Here is a 13,689-nt window from a genome sequence, read left to right as displayed (position 1 = left end):
AGACTGCCTTTGACCAGACTTAAGACGATCTTAAATATAAGATCTGACTGTGAATACCGGTCATAGGGCAGTATTCATAGTCTTATATTGAAGATCATCTTAAGTCTAATCTTAGGTGATCCTAAAACTCTACCTAGAATCTAAATGAAATGGCCATCTCGAAATCGTGTTTAAATATATAAGATCGAACTTTGAATTGCCTTAATTCAACAATTTTCGTTCTCGTTGCATAAAATCTGATTACGTAATAATTGTACATTCGTATATTAAACATACGCGCGCTCAATCGAGGATTACTTTCTCTCGAGTTATTCCCCTTCGCTCCATTTATCAGCGCGTCTATCACGTCATCATTCAATTCGCGCCGAGCTGATTCGCGAGGTTTAGAAATGCAAATTAAACGGGACAAGGAAAACACGACGAGACATTATCGCGCGACAGAAGTCGCTGAACGGAACGGAAGAGACGCGAGTGCGGGAATGAGCGCGAGCGGACGACGCGCGCCGAGGATAAAAGTGCGATGGACGATAGATCTTCATTAGACTGCGACGGTGCATAAGTCACGCGACGGGGGGCACGACTTTTAGCCACCCTTATAATTCTCCGGCACGTATATAAGCACGCCTACCGTACGGGTACATGATAATGACCGCACGATTGGCATGGATAACTTCTTCGCCATCACACATTGCACAATCCAATCGTTCGTTATGTTATGTATTACAAAATATTTCTAATTTATTATTCTTTATAATATTTATAATATTTATATTTATTGCCGATGAAATATTTGAAATTGAACCTGCTATAGTAAAGTGGAGACAGTTGCAAAAACGTTTATACATTATATAAAAATGTATTAAAAATGTTGACCTTGAGACAGGTGCTTAATTATCTAATCAAACATTTAAATCAAGTACCTTTTTCTTCAATTCAGATTTATATAAAGTACAGGTATTATTCATCGACCGTATATCTCTGTTGAGAAAGATGAAATTGGTAAATCGGGGATGTAGCTCAGTGGTAGAGCGTTCGCTTTGCATGTGAAAGGTCCCGGGTTCGATCCCCGGCATCTCCATTCTTTTGTCGTTTCTTGCTTTTTTATTTTTTTTTGTGCTTAATATGTAAAAGATAAACTCCATTTTTGCATTTGCTCATTACATTTTCGATTTATTATATATCGTCTTTTTCATTTAGCATTTTAATAAGATAAGCAGCTTGATAGAGACTATAAAAGGATATTTATAAATACATCTTACGTCTCTCTTTTTTATTATACATACGTGATATAAGAAAAAGCATCTGAATTTTCTTCTCTTTACTCAAAGTATAAAAATTATTCAATCGAGCTTCAAACACATGTGTGCGTGGACACAAAAAAATATCATTGTGTTGCGTCACGAATAACCGTGCGTGGAAGACGGAATATTTCTCTCCAGTATTCTCGTAGCCTGTGGTCAATCAAACCTTTTTTTTAAGAAACCGTACAATTGAGGTCCGTTATATCTATCTACCGTCCGGCTGTTTTACGTTTCGCGAAGCCGGAAAATCGCCAAGTTCGCGACGAACGTTAGTTAAGGTTTCGGCGTTTAATTTCCCCACAATACCAGTCCGTCTACAACTGAGGCTTTCCGTTTTTTTTTTGTGCGTAGCGGAGCGCAAGAACGCACGCCTTGAGTAAATTGGAACGTGCGTTTCTACGTTTTCCACGTTAAAAAAGAGCACACGTGGCGTTGCGCGAAAATAGGAAACGTTAAAAGTATCGTAGGACGATGTATTGTAGCAAGTACCGTACCGTAAGATAAACGCAAATGAGTAAACGAGCGAGACTTCGAGCGGCAATAGACGGCGTTTATTTTCTCGAATACCTATACGCGAAAAGAGCTAAATGCCGCGAGCGGCGGATTTAATAACTCGAGCGGTTCGGTGTACCGCGATGAAAAGCCTTTTGTCTCGCATGTACATTCGAAAACGAGGCAAACGAGCAAGAGCAGAAGGAGGTGGAGGAGGAAGAAGAGGAAGAGGAAGAGAAGGATGAGAGGAGGAAGAGAAATAGCCGGAATATCGAGGCCGCGACAGAGTAAAAAGGGTAACTAGAATAAAAGAGAAGGAGCGTGGAGAGAGGGTGAGTTTGGATCGCCGATTGAGCGTGCGTAACTCGCCCCGATGGGCTTGTAGCGGGCTGCGTGCGCGCCTTCCCGGCCGCCGCGTCCGAGCCGGTGGACGGCGAGGGAGATGTATTACGAGGAAGAAAAAAAGGGGGAAGAGATGCACATGACTGCGGGATTGCATTGACTGCAGCGGAATAACGCGGTTTCGAGATCGCGCTCGCGTTCATAATCCACTCATGCAGGGATATGCCGGGGACTTGCATCCGGGCGACGCCGCGCGCCGCCCCGCACCACTCGTCGCAAGCGCAAGCTATGCACTTCTGGCCGTAGGACACATTTATCGCTGATGCATTTATTGCTGATGCACCAAGGGAGGAAATTGACGTCGGCGCGGCGCGGCGCCCATTGTCGCCGTACGACGTCGCGAGCTGCTGGTGGCCGAGCCAAGGGGTTGACCGGCTCAGACGGGAGGCAAAGGGAGGCCGCGCCATTCCTACAGCATTACGTCATACATCGATTCTCTCGGGGATTCCCACGGAGTCAACTACTCGCCACTGGGGAGCTCGTATAGCATCACCGCCACTGCGCTACGGCAGGTAACTGCGCAGTGCAGTACGTTGCGTAGTGTTGGTGCATATTCCACAATTTTACGTGTGTGCGCGTGCAACGCGCACGTACATTTTTCGCAAAACATAAATATATCTATAGAAACACATTACTCATAATAATCCATTTTTTATTTATTCTATTATTCAAATTTATATTTAGGAAGGAAAAATTCAAAATAATAATCAACGCTGTATGTTTAAAATGAAAATGGGTGATATAGATTACTGGCAATACTTCATATTTTCTAGCGTCGAATTAGATTTATTATTTATCATGTAACCACCAATTTATGATCTATTATTTAATGAAAGAATTGCTCAATCTTCGTTCTATTTGCGCAAATCAGCGATATGTGTAAGGCACAGGATGAAATGAGAATTAAAAACTAACAATGTGTTAACACTCTCGCACGCGTTCGATTTAACACTGTTGTTTTACACCACATATGCGCTCCATAATATCAGCGCGATGGAAGTACCGTAACTGAGAATGATTTGATTGAATTTAACTTCCGGAGCGGACAATCAAAAAAGCAATTTCAACGCGCGTCATTGCCGGGGTTGAAATTCGTCGGCGAGCGAATTAAAAAAAAGAAGCAATCGAGAACGCGTGGCGCGTCTCGCTTTGGGGGTAATTGCCGTCGCGTGCCTAAAAATGAGACTGCCACGACTGATTAATCATCGGCAATCTCGCGCGAGGAGAATGGCGAAAGGACGTTGCCATTAGCGGCAAATGACGAAAACTCCGTCACCGGGTGTATCCATGCTGTGCTCGGGAAACGCGTTATTTTTTTCTCCCTCTCTTCCGTTCGCTTCTCCACTCTCTTTCCGTCTCTCGCCACTCGTAACCGTACATGAGGAGGAGAGATACCGCGACGTGCGGAGGGGTGAGTAATTTAATTGAAATTCCCCTCTGTGAAATTGTGGAAAAATCGAGTCATGCGATCGCCGGGGCCTGCGCGAAAATGAAATTACAGGAGAAAACGAGGTTTGTCCGATGATGCAGGTGAACGCCAGTTTCAGGGGAGATGGTCGGAGATCGGGGGTGGTGACGGAGGGGGAGGGAGACGGAGCCAGAGGAAGTATCTGCACGTGGGTGGGCCTAGCTAGCTAGCCGACGGCTTTGCGTGGACAAATTTTTTGGTTTTGCATTTCCGCGCAAATTGGCCTTGTGAAATTACCCTCAATTACCGTGTCGCGAGGGCTACCTCAATGTGAGAGCTGTCTACACGGCCCCGAGCTCGCGACTCTACTGGAAAATATCCTATTTCGCGTGGGCACTCGGGCTTTTCGGGCGTGCAGGAACGAGGGTCGCGCGTGTATCGCGTACACGCAAATTGCTCGGCAAAAATCGATCGATAATCCAACCCGGTAATCGAGTAGTTTTCCGGAACGTTGTCTCTGAACGCCGTGCCGCATCGCGCGCCGAAATATCGCGCGTGGAAATATGCGCGCCCGTGGCGGACGAGAATGAAATATGAGAACCTCGGATTCCGCGAATAGCTCCATTCGTAATGAAATTGTTTTTAATTAAGCCTGCGACTCATAATGCGCGAGCGACGCTAGGTCGGGAATCGTCCTAGGATAATTTGGTGAGGATGAGTCGAAAAGTTTTCATTAACATTTCCATATCTTGGAACTATTCGTTTTGTTCAATTGGAAAAATAAATGCTCTAAATCTGAATACATATTTTCTACGCGTGAAAACGTTTGTTGAAACGTGAAATGTCCGCTGCTTAAGAATAATTTTCGATAATTTTTGAATGATATGTTGAACATTTTTATTAAACTTTCACGGCGAGACACAGCAGTTTATTATCATATGTCTGCACGGCGTACAAATATTTCTTGGCAAATGAAACTCGTTGCCGTGTATACGAATAGCTTTCGGGGGCGGACGTAGTCATAGCCGTTTTTAATTAAACTTCCGTCCGCGGTGAAACGTTGCAGCGACTATGTGCAACGCGTTCGTTAACCGCGCGTAAACTTCGACGGGAGGGGAAGCGCACCGAAAACTTGGTATTTCCGCGCGCGCCGCACGAGGAGAGGAATTATTCATCGCGATATTTCGCCCGAGATCCTCCATTAAAAATGAATCCCCCGAGCGAGCGAGGAAGCGACCTATCGTCGCGCATATTTTAGTACGCGCACTTTAATTACCGAGAGCCGGCCTCGCCAAAAGCGATGAACGTAAACAGAGGCGATGTAATTCGATTCGCCTGGCACAAATATTTGTGGCCGCGTAACGTGCCACGCTGTTACGCGACCCGAGTCAACGGGTTACGTTACCGGAACTGCGTAACCCTGTGTGTATACGCGCGGGCGCGGGCGCGGGGTTAACTCAGCCGCAGCGTATCCGGAACCGCTGCGGGTCAGTTACGTGAAAATGGCTTCGCGGCTCGATGCCATACATCGTATTTCGACAGATAGGGCCGAGATCTCGCTGTAAGTACCTACGGCATTGTGCAGTTATGCAAGAAGGATTATGTCAGGCAGGGACGAATTAATCCATCACTCGTGGGCGAAACAATGGCGTCAATTGTCGATTATTTCCCCATTGTACAAGTAATCCCATGTGGAAAAATAATAAGGTTGCAAAATCGGCGTGTGCCACGTTTCCGAAATGAAACATCACTATAATATTGCGCTCGAAGGCAATGCAATGTGTAATTGTGGTAAATGTTGTAATTACTCTTAACGATTATAGAGTGTGTATAATATACCGTAACATTTAATAGTAAAGTGATTGAAACTACGGCGGTACGCGAATATTGTCTCTAGCTAAAATGATAAACGTGAATTATAAACGTATTTTGCGTATTTGATTTGCATTTTAAGCTTAATCGAGAGCTAATATATTTTATAAGCTAATATATTTTACAAATTCTCTCATCATAAAAGTTAATAATAATAATATCTTTACTACATACGTAAAAGTTTGATATTTAACAAGATTGCCAAGTATTGGAGCAAAAAAATATGCAAAAGGCGAGACGTTAGCAATACTGCTACGGTGCTTCCTAACTGATAAAATAAGATGAATGAAATAAAATGACAAAAAATATCAAAATGTAATGAACAAGAATTTATGAAGATTTCGCGTCAAATTATACAAAGTAAGAATAAACTATAACTGAAATAACGTACGGACGTTATTTCACATTAATGCGCAGCATATCGGGTCGGAGCTATCTCGATCCCAATGCGATTACACAACGTATCAGCCACGTAGCCTCGTTTCTGATAGTAACGGCCCTGCTTCCCATGCGTGCCGGATCGGATGCGCGCAATTGCGGCGCAACTTGCCGCTCGCTGCGGTGGAGGGTCTGTATGCACTCGAGCGCACCCCGAATCGTAGGTCAGTTACGAGAAAATATTGACTGATCGCGCGTAATGGCGCATCCGATATTAACAATAGTACCGCCCCTTGGATCTATCCGCTATCTCTCGTTCCGTGCGCGCGTGTAAATTAACGTGCGTGAGTGCCGTACACGCGCGACTATAACGGGGTAAACATAGGCGCGCGGATATTAAAGCGAGCGCATTTCCTGGCTCGCATCAATTGTCATTAAACGACATGATTATTGCGCATGTTGACGATTATTGCTGCGATAGACCATTACTGGAATATCCGTGCGAGCCGCGGCCTCATAATGATCGATAGCCGATATATATTCATCGGGCATTTCGTTAATGGCACATTGTGCCAGCTATAGTAGCGCACGGTCTCGCGAAAATTGCGACGTTTCGTTAACGAGGCGTTTCGAGGATCGCTGTTAACCGAAGTGTCGTTGTCTCCGGTTTACGCGAAACATTGGGCATGATAGATACGATAGGCAAATGAAAATGTACGGTGAACTAAAATAATGGAGATTTTAATACGAGGATTTATATTTCATATTCCGAAATTCACAGCCAACTGAAAATAAAAACTTATCAACTTTTTGAAATTCTAAAAAATTATAAATGCTTGCCAAACAACGAGGTCTTGTATATATACAGTCACATACAAATTACTTAAATAAGTTTCCTCTTTAAACTTCTTACTTGGTGATGGAAGTTTACTTGCGATGTTTAAGTATTGTTTGCACATATTCCTTTTTTAAACTTTCAAAAAATTTTTTTAAACGCGACGGACGTCTAGTTTGTGTTTATGGACGATATTTTTTGAACGTGTTAGTTCAGACTTCATTTTTACAATAGGAGCGTTACGGTAGCGTGGCTTTTCACGTTGGCCCTTTCACAGAAAAGAGAAAGGAAAGTAGAAAATCGAAACAGCTACCTGTTGATCGTGTAATTGTAGCCATTTAACCAATTAACGGCGGATATCGGTGGTGCACTGTGTGCGCTTTACAAAGAACGAAGACTTTCACGTTGAACGATGAAAAGCCATCGAGCGAGTTGCTTATAATATCGTTGGTATATTACAGTATGTTGTGCGATACGTCGACGATCTGACGGCGAAGAAGAGTACCTGTTTAGCATCGCGTTTAGCAGAATCACGCCGCCACTTTGGTTCAATACTCGTGGCTGTCGTCGCGAATGATCGATCATATCGTCCGTCCATGCGTAGTCGGGACGGAGGATGATCTCGATGACTCGCACCCTCTGAATTACGTCTCGCATGTTGCATATCATATAGAGAAAATCCCTCGTGAGCATGTATCGTTGTATACCGTATAGAGAGGGGGAAGGGAGGCGCCATCGATCCTTACGAATAAACTGCTGGAAGCCAATTGAGGATGATAAATCTATTTTATTTTCGGCGAATCATGCAACTCGTGGGGAGAGTAATGGAGATTATTAGGAAATGCAGGTGCCGCTTATGGATATTATGAGCTCTATCGAATGGCTCCCATAAAACAATAATGGGATATCGGTCGAGTGATGTGAAGAGAAAATGGAAATGATGCGTTTACTTCATTTTATCACGAGATAAATCTATACTGATTTTCATTATATCGCGGCGAAAGTGGCGGTGAAAGTAATTGACATCAGAAAATTAGACGAACCTTCATAAGAAGTTTATTACGCGCAATGTGTACTTTTTTCCGAGATATTTCCAAGTTGTTCAGGCAGAGCGGATTTTGTTTCGGTGTTTAAATCAATCCGACATATCATACTTCGGAATTAAAAATTTTTTAGAACGTGGCATTTGGCGAGATATAATTAATCGCTCTATCACAGTAGAAAGGAAAGAGATTCCGCGTGTCGGTTATAAAGTATCAGCGCGTGGAACATCAACGGAAGACGAATTTATCTTCCTTCCATTTTCCGGCGGGGTCGTATCTCTCGCGACGGTAACGAGGGGGGAGAGAGACTCGGGACTTTCAAGACCGATCTCGGCTTATCATGCCGGCTTATCTACGCTGTACGAGTATTCACGCAAATTTATCGATCTGTCTACAGCCGTTTCGACATAACCGAAGCGCTTCGTTTTGGCTCTCGAGCGTTAGCTTTATGCCGCGGTCCCTCGGGGACGCGATAAGGAAAGGAAAAAAAAAATAAGAAACCACCGGCGGAGTCACGTTATGAGCATGAATTTTTATATTGAGATCTTATCGCCTAGGGTACCCGGCGCTACCGGGAAGGGAAAATAAAAGAGGAGATTTGCGGCGCCATAATGATGTTTGCTACTGCAACGCGCGAGATGGCCAATTTATTTGTTCATTTTGTCTTTTTCAAAATCGATTTTCTTTTTAAGGCGCTCAGCACTTTCTAATATCTTCTCTGTTTCTCTTTCTCTGATTTTATTTAATCTAATTTGAAAATAATTTCACCTTAGAATTCACCAACGCGAGTTATAAAATCTGTGTTTTAATCTCTAGTTACAAAAATTTATAGATTTTCCGTGTCTGGTTACGAAACTTAAAATGTTTTATTCAACGAAATATTTACTTCATAGTAATAATTCTAAAGACAGTTGATTAGTTGCTGCTTGATTCATCGTTATCACGCGAGAATACACGTAACGGAACGATATCTTAGCTATGTACGATTATACGTACGATATCGACTATGAGAATAAGCCGCCAGGCAACACGACGTGAGATATGCTTGTAACGTGTGACGTAATCAAGGCCAGAACGATAGCACGTGCTGAGAGAATACGAAACAATATATTATAGATACATGACTCTTACATTTACGGTACGATTGTATTAAACACGTTATTTCACTTAATACTATTATACCGATTGTTCAATATATCGGAGTATAATTGTAATATAGTGCAAAATGTTTCCTTCCAAAAAATTGAATAAAAAAATGTAAAATACATTTTTCCACTGAATACGTAATTTTCTAAATATTTTAAATAAAAAGTAGCATGAATTGAACTATGTATTAATATTTGAATATATTTATTAGTAAGACATATTTATTATGTATAGTTAAATAAGCATGCTGCTTTTATATTGATTTTCAATCTTTTACAATCATACTTTGACCAATTATAAATCAATACAATGTAGTGTGAGGTGAGGCCTATACTTATACGCAGTTATGGAAGGCGTTTACCGAAGGCAGCGTGGCCGAGCGGTCTAAGGCGCTGGTTTTAGGCACCAGTCCGTAAGGGCGTGGGTTCGAATCCCACCGCTGTCAAATTTTTTTTTTAAATCTTTTTTAAATCTATCTTTTAATGATCTTTATTAGAGACGATTCGAAGTAATGTAGATCATGAAAATAGTACGCATGAATCAATCCAATTAGCCTAGCTAGGCTATATTTACATTGGCATTTGTTTAACGGGATCAACAATCGTGATACAGAAATATGTCCAGACAATTATTTTTTAACATTTTAAGTTTTTTTTTAACATCTTAAATATTAATGTTATCGATTTTTTATAACTTTATGATATAGCAAGAGGGAATTCCAAAGACAGTTATGCAATAATTTATATAGCTAGCCTTACAGTAACGTAGTCACTAGCTATGTAGTAACTACACACAGAGCTATAATTTAGCAATAGCAAAACCTTTTGTTAAGCTTTGCTACTATTGCTAAATTATAGCTCTTGCTGCAAAAAATGTTAGCTATCCTTATTTTGCAACTAAATTTGCTATAGTGGTTAATCCTTTTTTTCCATGTAGTGACCACAGATAAAAATACACACAAGCTTGTTAATTACATAGCCACGTGTTTATAGAGTTATTGATATAGAGTATGAAATTTTTATATAATTTCGTTACGCGATGCTAAAATTAACGTTTACAAACTTGCATTAATTTATTTGGCGAAATGCAACGCGTGAAATAAAAGAGCGGAAGTTCAAAAGTTAAAGGTCCCACCGAGATTTGAACTCGGATCGCTGGATTCAGAGTCCAGAGTGCTAACCATTACACCATGGGACCTTCAAAATTCCTCGCTGACAAGAGAGCTAAAATAGCACGTTATCCTAGGTCATTTTGTAATATAATTGTACTATATTTAGGTAAATATCTCGTGAGATAGCGATAACATTTAATCTTTCGCGTTCGAAGCGTACATTTGTATCATTCACCAGTGTACTCGGCGATATTCGCGCAATAAAATGCTCGTTTTTAACGTTTAACTACTTAATTTGTCTCCAAATAAATTTTTATTACATTAATTAAAATAATAGACGACACTATATAAGACAGACTGCTACTCTCGCGTTAGTCGGAACTTATCAAAAAAACGGGGATGTAGCTCAGTGGTAGAGCGTTCGCTTTGCATGTGAAAGGCCCCGGGTTCGATCCCCGGCATCTCCAATCTTTTTGTTACAGTCATTTATATGTAACTATTTATTTTGTTTTTCATAGAAAATAATTTATTGTTGCACACATACACACAAATGTCTTTATATATATTTTTATATATTTTTTGTTCGAGTTTTAATATAAATTTCTGGATAGAAAAAGGTACAATTTTTGCTTATTTTTAAAGTAAACATTAAATTTCTCATGTGTAGTGATATTACATCCCCGTTTACATCACGACTTCCGTATTTGACTCAAATCGAATATACTGGAAATTATAAAGTGATTATTTCTTGTCGTTAAAATTTTCATATACCCTAAGAAGGAATCAACTCATACAACATAGGTATACGTATCGTTTTCAGTTTTTCTTGAAAGCCACATTCGCAAACTTGTCAACTTGAATCGATCATCATTTTATCGACTCGGTTTTGCGCGCCGACTCGTCCGTCGTGCGGTGAAAAAATCGCGCTTATTTAGAACGTCAACTGACGGCAGTGGCCGTATGTAAAGCGTGACAGGGGAGACGATGGCATGCAAATGAAGCCGCGCAAAGAGATTGAATGGTAATAGTTTTCGATTCGTCATATGCAAAAGTTCCGCGTGTATCCGCGAGCGTGGAGCCGGGGCTCCCCTTCCTCCCCTCGCTTGTCGACGCGAAAGAAAGATGCTATCATTTGAATTGCCGTCATCATACGGGTAGAGATACGTTATGCCTATCTCCATCGAATATACCCGGGAATAATCGTGCGAAATATACTGCGACAGGCTCTCCTTTTTTTTCTCTTTTTTTCCCTCTTTCTTTTCTCTCTCTCTCTCTCTTTCTCTCCGTGGGGTGAATGCAAGCGCTGTGCACGTGGGAATTAATCATCGCTGGAAAAAACGACGCAATAAGGCAGAACGTAGCGCGAATCGCTCGTTCTCTAACGTAATCGCACGTCGATGAGTCGTACGAGTGGCAAGAAACGCCAGATAACGGCCTTGATTGATCGTAAGCGTACGTAGTAGTCCGTGCTCTATCGATGGTACGGTATACATGTAGCTTTGTTAAATACGATGTATTTTCCTTTGCTTATTCCGTTTGAAATGTATTCATATTTATAACAAGGAATGGATTAAGTAATATATTGTAATTTTTTCATTTATTCTGAATTTATATATGAGATTTACATTATTAAATATGTATTTTATATAATAATATGCATTTAATAAATTATATATTGTATATAAGTTTAGAATAAATAAAAAAGTATATATTAAAAGTTAGTGTTATAAATTATTTTTTTATTTATTAAACTATGTAGAAACTCACCTATTCATTTAGCACGAAATATTTGGGGGATGTCTTCAAAGTATTTAAGATAACAAGGTTTCGTTTTAGCGTTATCTGTGAGAATTGAAAATTAATTGAATCCGTACGTGATGTTACCGCTAAATTGCGGAATTCGTAGAAAGCGATGCCTTGTACATACGAAACGTATAAATCGGATATGTATGTCGCGATTCGGCGAGATCTAATAGAGTCGCCTTAAACTTGCGGTATTCGAAGTATTCTCCCGAAGGGGAAAATAAGAGAGAGTCCGCCAGGATCCCCTGTCACTGAACCGTTATAATATCCTGTCCGGCAATTCTGGGTATCTATTTTGTCCCCGAGGAAGAGCGTAACTATGTGAAAACAACATAAAAAAAAAATCTCGCCGCGCATAGATATCGAGTTTTGACCCCCCCGGGCTGGGGTCAGCACTGGAGCGTGTGACCATTTTGTCACCCTCGCCAAAAATTTTATTTACGAATATCCTTTCGCGTTGTACGTGCGCGCGCGCGCGCGCGCACGAGAAAGAGAGAGAAAGAGAGAGTATTCGCGCTGTCCGAATGCGTGACGCGACATAAAAGTGCCGGCACCCCCGCCGGTGCAGTCGCGGATTCTTTCCGAGTTACAAGCGACGAAACTTCCGGCTGAATTTAAATGTCCAATTGTCAGCGGCGCCGCGCTCCGAGCCCTTCGACGAACGTTTTACGGGCAATCGACGACGAAGGAATAACTTGTTCCGCAACTTTTTCCGTCCAGCTATAGAACGCGTTATGACGTCATGGATGAATTTTGATTCCGCGTTAAGAGCTATCTTCTCGAGTGTTATTGCGATCGGTCGAGCGATACGTATTTGCGGAATTATTTCACGAACGGAAGCGATTTTACATTTAGGGCAGCATTGAATCAACCTGTTTCTCGTGAAACTTTTACAGAAACATGACTCACGTTTCCACAATGTAATTTACGATGTTTACTATGTTGCAATCACACGTATACGTATATCAAGGACATATACCGTCGATTAATTATCGTGGAGACTTGTGTAGAAGGTTAGATTCGTACAAACACAGGAAGTATTTAAAGAGCTTATCTTGCTTATGCTATACGAAAACGGTATCTCATTTCAATCTTCAACCGAATAGTAGCAACTTTAATTTATACCGAAATAATTTCACGGTTCTCTCAACCCCGCGACGAATCGGAGATACGCGAGGGTGAACTCATAGAGAGAATATTTAGAACAATAAGTCGTGGCGGGTGTTCGATGACACGAAGTGCAGCGGGAAGTGACGGGGCGCGATGAATGAAAATATCCGCAGAGCGAAAATCCGTCAGAGATCGCGCTCGTCTCCGTGCCGGAGTCCGGAGATAATAATGCTGCTGGCACAGACGGTTTTTGTATCCTCGGCTTTCTTCATTCTTCCTTCGTCGCCTGCGCTTCCTGGAGACGACGGTGGGGCGCTTTAAATATTTAGCCGGCTAATTTTCGCGAGGATTTTTAAGCCGACGGTTGGAAAGTGAGAATTGAAAAGAAACTCGACGACGCGACGGGATCGGAGAGAGAGGCGACCGAGCGAAATGTCCTCTAGACTGAAATAATAATGAGAGGCGCCAGCGCCTTTAATCACGATATTAAACATTTACGATCGCCACGGCGGTGTCCTGCTACGCTAAGATTGCCGCGCTCCTTTTCTCGCGCGGCCTCGATCCGATCTTCCCCCTAGTACAAAGCGACTTTCGCTGTAACCCTCCTACGTCCCTTGTTTACGTCTAGTCGCTGATAACCTTACACGATGATCTTACCTCGCCTCAGGATATTTTGAACAAGCGTCTAGTCTGGAATACGCTTTAGCTCGTCATGAACGAGATGTAAACACAGGAAAGTTGATAAAGTTTATTAAGCGTGAATATATACATATTTATACATTATTATG

The 13,689-nt window shown here is 41.7% G+C and overlaps 4 non-coding genes across 4 annotated transcripts; 3 read left to right on the top strand and 1 right to left on the bottom strand.

Moving 5' to 3' along the window:
• Positions 1-1,006: 1,006 nt before the first annotated feature.
• Trnaa-ugc (transfer RNA alanine (anticodon UGC)) lies at positions 1,007-1,078 on the top strand. Its single transcript has one exon. It is a non-coding gene; the product is annotated as a tRNA-Ala (tRNA).
• Positions 1,079-9,242: 8,164 nt separating this feature from the next.
• Trnal-uag (transfer RNA leucine (anticodon UAG)) lies at positions 9,243-9,322 on the top strand. The gene has a single exon. It is a non-coding gene; the product is annotated as a tRNA-Leu (tRNA).
• Positions 9,323-10,002: 680 nt separating this feature from the next.
• Trnaq-cug (transfer RNA glutamine (anticodon CUG)) lies at positions 10,003-10,074 on the bottom strand. Its single transcript has one exon. It is a non-coding gene; the product is annotated as a tRNA-Gln (tRNA).
• A 309-nt stretch (positions 10,075-10,383) lies between these two features.
• Trnaa-ugc (transfer RNA alanine (anticodon UGC)) lies at positions 10,384-10,455 on the top strand. The gene has a single exon. It is a non-coding gene; the product is annotated as a tRNA-Ala (tRNA).
• Positions 10,456-13,689: the final 3,234 nt, after the last annotated feature.

The sequence above is a fragment of the Temnothorax nylanderi genome, unplaced genomic scaffold, assembly GCF_030848795.1.
Source record: "Temnothorax nylanderi isolate EJ_2023f unplaced genomic scaffold, tnyl_v1.0 TNYL_tig0053_pilon, whole genome shotgun sequence".
In the NCBI taxonomy this organism is placed as follows: domain Eukaryota; kingdom Metazoa; phylum Arthropoda; class Insecta; order Hymenoptera; family Formicidae; genus Temnothorax; species Temnothorax nylanderi.
Note: the sequence above shows the minus strand (reverse complement) of the source record. Positions and strands in the feature narration are given on the sequence as shown.